The sequence below is a fragment of the Perognathus longimembris genome, chromosome 28, assembly GCF_023159225.1.
Source record: "Perognathus longimembris pacificus isolate PPM17 chromosome 28, ASM2315922v1, whole genome shotgun sequence".
In the NCBI taxonomy this organism is placed as follows: Eukaryota; Metazoa; Chordata; class Mammalia; order Rodentia; family Heteromyidae; genus Perognathus; species Perognathus longimembris.
The window spans coordinates 38,967,919-38,973,945 of record NC_063188.1 but is presented as its reverse complement, the minus strand read 5'-3'; positions in this window follow the sequence as shown (position 1 = coordinate 38,973,945).

Here is a 6,027-nt window from a genome sequence, read left to right as displayed (position 1 = left end):
GTCCCTCTCTACTCCGTTCTGATTTGAATTACTTTCTTGTGACCCTGTGTTTGCAGAAGGAACCTCATTAGGAATTAACCAATGGGAATGTTGTAGGACCTGACCAATCAAGTGTCACCTTCCAAAATGTAATTATAACAGGAGTACATTATCAGAGCACAGCCCAGAGTATAAGAACTCCTTGACACAAAGACACAATGTCTATATGCATCTATATGCATCTGAAATGTACTACAGGAAATGGAAACAATGGAGGAACAAAGGGTGAACAAACACAGCAGTGATACTTACTAGACACTATGTTGAAAATGAACTATATAATTTGGGGGTGGGAATGGGAGGGAAAAACTGGGAGAGAGCAAGGGTAGGAGTGGCACTGTCCAAAAAGAAATGTATTCTTTACTGTGTGTGTGTGTGTGTGTGTGTGTGTGTGTGTGTGTGTGTGTGTGTGTGTGTGTTTTCCAGTCCTGGGGCTTGAATTCTGAGGCTGAGCACTGTCCCTGAGCTTCTTTTTACTCAAGGCAAGCTATCTACCCCTTGGGGAAGAGCACCACTTCCAGCTTTTTTGAGTAGTTTATTGAAGAGGCTCGCGCAGTTTCCTGCCCAGGCTGTCTTTGAACCAAGATCCTCAGATCTCACCTTCCTGAGTAGCTAAGATTACAGACATGAGGCACCAGTGCCCAGCAAGAAATGTACTCTTTACCTGACTTAGGTAACTGTAACCCCTTTGTACATCACCTTTATAATAATAAAAAATGTTAACAAGAACTCCTTGACAGACTTACTTAGAACAGGGAGATATGAGAATGGTGCAATGGACCGATAGAATAGCAGCAAAAGCCAGACATAGAGCTGTGGTTTAAGGAGTAGAGCACTAGCTTTGAGTATAAAAGCTCAGGGACAGTACCCAGGCCCTATGTTCAAGCCTTGGGACTGGCACAAAATAATATATTTGGGCCAAACACCTATAATCCTAGTTATTCAGTAGGTTGAGATCTGGGGATCATATAATTCAAAGCCAGCCTGGGCAGGAAAGTATGTGAAACTCTTTCCAATTCACCACCAAAAAGCCAGAAGTGGAATTGTGGTTCAAGTGGTCAAGTGCAAAAATCTCAGGGACAGTGCACAAGATCCCAAGTTCAAGCCCTAGGATTGGCACATACACACACAAAAATATTCATATAATTGTTGCTCATACCTATAATCCCAGATATTCAGGAGGCTGAGATCTGAGAATCATAATTCAGAGTCAGTCCAGGCAGAACAGTCTTGTCTCCAATTAAGCACAAAACACCAGAAATAGAGCTGTGGCTCAAGTGGTATAGGTCACCAACCTTGAGTGTAAAAGCTAAGGGACAGCACCCAAACCTTGAATTCAAGCTCCAGGACCAGGACAAAAAAGTAACTAATTAATTAAAATGTTAAAATATTTATTTTATTTTAAATTCCTATAGAAATATTACAGTTCACAGTTCTTACTCAATTCTATCAATAGCAATTGGCTACAAATTATTACCATACATATAGCACTATTTTTTACAATACCCATATGGTGTAGCCTTTTCCAGAGTGAAATATCAGAAATACTTGGATACATACTCGATAGAAAATTCACTAGGGAATTGGCTGGAGATGAATTTGTTTTTGTTGTGGTTTAGTATTTAGGGAGGGGGGTGTTATTGTTTGTTTTACCAAGAGAGTGCATGTTGGGCCTTTGGCTCTCAGAATACTCTTTTTTTTTTTTTTTTTTTTTTTGGCTTGGACTCAGGGCCTGAGCACTGTCCCTGGCTTCTTTTTGCTCAAGGCTAGCACTCTTCCACTTGAGCCACAGTGCCACTTCTGGCCATTTTCTGTATATGTGGTGCTGGGGAATCGAACCCAGGGCCTCATGTATACGAGACAAGCACTCTTGCCAGTAGGCCATATCCCCAGCCCCCAGAATACTCTCTTGTCTAGTCAATGGGATAATAAATGGAAAGGAGCCAAACCGGAAATGCAGATGTGCTGGGAAGAGGCCTTGGGAACTTGCAGGTGAGTGGGAGGCATGGATGGCTTCTGATTTCTTTTTGATGATATTTTATAATAATCTAAATGTATAATTATTCAAAACAATAAAAGAATGACTTCCTTTTGCTTTTCCACTTCTGCCCCTCCAAAGTAATGAATGTAACATGCTCATGGTTGCTAAGTCATCTGTTTGTGCTCACAGACACAAACATATATACATACATACACATATATATTTCATGCTCATATAGACACAAATATACATACAAATATACACATACACACACTATATATATACACACACATACATTTATTTAGAAGAGGAAAAGGAAGCTCAAATAGGTTAAAAATCAATAATGTGACACACAGTGGCTGTAATCCTAGTTATTAGGGAGGCAAAAAAATCTGAGGATCATGTTTCAAAGCCAGCCCAGATAAGAAAGTCTGTGAAACTCTTATCTTCAACTGTACACCCAAAAGACACATGTGTTGCTCAAGTATTACAGTGCTAGCCTTGAGCAAAAATGCTAAGAAACAGCTCCATTCCCTGAGTGCAAATCCCAGTACTGGCACAAAAAAAAATTGAAAATCAGTCCATGTATTTAGAAAGCCTTTACCTGGGACCTCGCAAAGATTTTAAACATCTCATTAAGATAATGATAGATGTTCCTACTATATGTGTGTTATATACATATATCCATCCCTATATGTTGTTTTCAGGTTTTATAATTTACAAGAATATAATTTTCAAACCCACATCATCTATAGGACATGAATGGTCCAGAAAACCCGCAAGACCTTATGAATAGTTTATCAAAACTAGGTGGTAGGTGGTTTGGTCTCTCTTTGTGTGATAGCATGCCTATAGACAGCAAGATTATCAGCCAGCTTCATGATTACAGATATTTTCCTAGGTGGTGGATGGTGGTGGAAGGTAAGTACATATCACCGTCTCTCTATTTTCACATACAAACATTGTTTCCCCTCTCTAGGGCAGCTCACTTGGACTATTCCAATATCTGTTCTATCTTCTCCATCCTCTCTGTTTATTGGGACAAAACACACATAATCAGAGTTAAAGATTCATGTTACTAAGGAGATAAGGCATTGAATAATTAGTTTCATTGTCCAACATACTCATCTCTTGCACCTCACTTTTTATCCAGAGAAATTATTGTGAATTCCTCAGCTATTAGTTTGCAGTGAATGAAACTCTTAAACTAGTTCCTGTCTTTAAAAAAGGTTGCCTTTAAGTAGTTATGCAAAGGAGTTGCTATTGAACAATGTAGTTTATTAATACACTGCATCTAGATCAATATCTCCCCTTTTAACATTCTCACCCATTCTCACCTACCCCACCCCTACCCCCACTTTTCTTTATTTTGTAGGATACACATTGAATTCTTGGCTCCATTCACTCCCTCTTCTCCTTTTCATTCATCTACCACTCTCCACTTGACCTCATCTTCCCCCTTTCAAGTACCCTTTCTTGATGTTTGTTTTGTTGAACTTTGCCTTTCTAAACCAACTGTACAACTGGAGGGGGGAGGAGAAAAATGAGGGAGGAGGTAACAAGTTTGATAAGAATATGCTCACTGCCTCACATATGAAACTGTAACCCCTCTGTACATCACTTTGACAATAAATAAATAAATAAATGTAAAAAAAAGAATATAATTTTCTCATAAATGTAAGTTCCTCACAATTTAAAAGTAGGATTTATTCCTGATGATATGCAACACTAGACAATTATGCTCATTCTTCTCATTTAAGCTCTACTAATTATGAAGATAATAAATAATATTAAGTAATATTGCATATGCTCATATGGTTTTTATCAATTTTATCAATGTAATTTTATCAATTACACTCTTCCCTGGCCAATCTAATACCAGCCAGTGGCAACAAATAATCTCAAATACTACTAACATTTTGCCTTTCCCAGAATTGCCAGGCAACAGAAAGGATGACCAAAGATGATGGCTGCCATTACCTTTCAGAATTTTAAACTCAGACTCAAAATTTAAAGAACTAGATATACATTCCACGTTTTTGTTTTGTTTGACCATTGGTGTTTATTATCTTACAGAAGATGTGAAAATATAGGCCCCTGCTATTTTCTGCACAAAGTATCCTTATTTTTGGTTGAACTCTGGGCCTGGGAGCTGTCCATGAGCTCTGCACCTCAAGGTTAACACTCTACCACTTGTGCCACAGCACCACTTCCAGTTTTCTGGTGGTTAATTAGGAGACAAGAGTCTCATAGACTTTCGTGCCCAGGCTGGCTTTGAGCTGTGATCCTCAGATCTCAGCCTCCTGAGTAGCTAGGATTACAGGTGTGAGCCACCACTCCCAGCGTAAAGTAACTTTTGAAATATGTGTCTTTATGTAACCTTACACAAGGAATAAATTTTAATTCACATATTTTCTTTTTCAGCTTTTTTTAAAAAAGAAAATTATTGGGGCTGGGGATATGGCCTAGTGGCAAGAGAGCTTGCCTCGTATACATGAGGCCCTGGGTTCGATTCCCCAGCACCACATATACAGAAAACGGCCAGAAGTGGCGCTGTGGCTCAAGTGGCAGAGTGCTAGCCTTGAGCAAAAGGAAGCCAGGGACAGTGCTCAGGCCCTGAGTCCAAGGCACAGGACTGGCAAAAAAAAAAAAAAGAAAAAAGAAAATTATTGCCTTGGTGTGATAGCTCATGGGTGTAAACCCAGCTACTCTGGAGGTAGAGATCAGAAAGATCCCAGTTCAAGGCCAGCCCAAGCAAAAAGTTAGTGAGACATCATCTCAACCTACAAGCATGTGTGGTGGGACAAGCCTGCTCCCAAGTACAAGTAGTTGTGGTCCAGGCTAGCCCTAGGAAAAAGCATGAGACCCTATCAGCAAAAATAAGTAAAACAAAAGGTCTGTAGTATGGTTCAGGAGTCTAAAGCACTTTACTTGAAAGTACAGAATCTGAAGTTCAAACCTCAGGACTGCCAAAAACAGACCATTATTATTTTAAAGGAAGTACAGTATGAAAAAAGAAATTACTTAAATTCATTAGTATTCCATTTCTTACTTCTTTTTTTAAATTAGCTTACATTAGTCATACAACGGAGACTTCGTTTTTTAAATTTTATTGTTATTATAAAGATGATATACAGAAGGGCTAGTTACATAAATCAGGTAAAGAGTATATTTCTTATTGGATAATTCCACCCCTTCCCTTGCTCTCTCCCCGTTTTTCTCTTGCATTGCCAACCCACCAGTTGTCTAGTTCATTTGCAACAGTGTCTAGTGACTATTGCTGCTGTATTTGCTCACACATTGTCCCACCCTTATGCACACCCTCTCTTACCCTCCCCCAAACAGATAAACAAACAAGACAAAAAGAAAAAAAATTAAGAACAACAATGAAGAAAAAATTCTTGTTTCCATTTCCTGGAGTTCATTTTGATAAATATTATCCTATATGACCAGATGTACATAGATAATGCCTTTGAGTTCCTCTCCTAAGAATATCTTCCTATGGTCTCACTGTGTGTGAAAGCCTAGACTCCTGTATAATTTATCATGTCCCAGTATATTACAGGTCTAGCTTCTGCAGGGGTGAACTTCACTGTAACCTTTCCACATATGTTTTTTTTTTTTCTTTTTGCCTGAGCATTGTCCCTAAGCCTTTTCACTCAAGGCTAGTACTCTACCACTTTGAGCCACAGCACCACTTCCAGTTTTCTGGTGGTTAACTGGAGGTAAGAGACTCACAGACTTTCCTGCCTGGGCTGATTTGAACTGAGATTTCAGATCTCAGCCTCCCGAGTAGTTATGATTTCAGGCATGAGCCACTGGCACCTGATTTCCACACATGTTTACAGTGTATTATAATTAATCTCACTTCTTCTCTGATAAATATTCTTAAAGTAGTGCTACTGAAAAGTCTTTGTTATAAGCAGCTTTTAGAAAGTTTGTTTTTTCTTTAAATGTGCTGACATGTTTGGACTGGAGAGACACAATTTCCGAATTGACAGCTATTA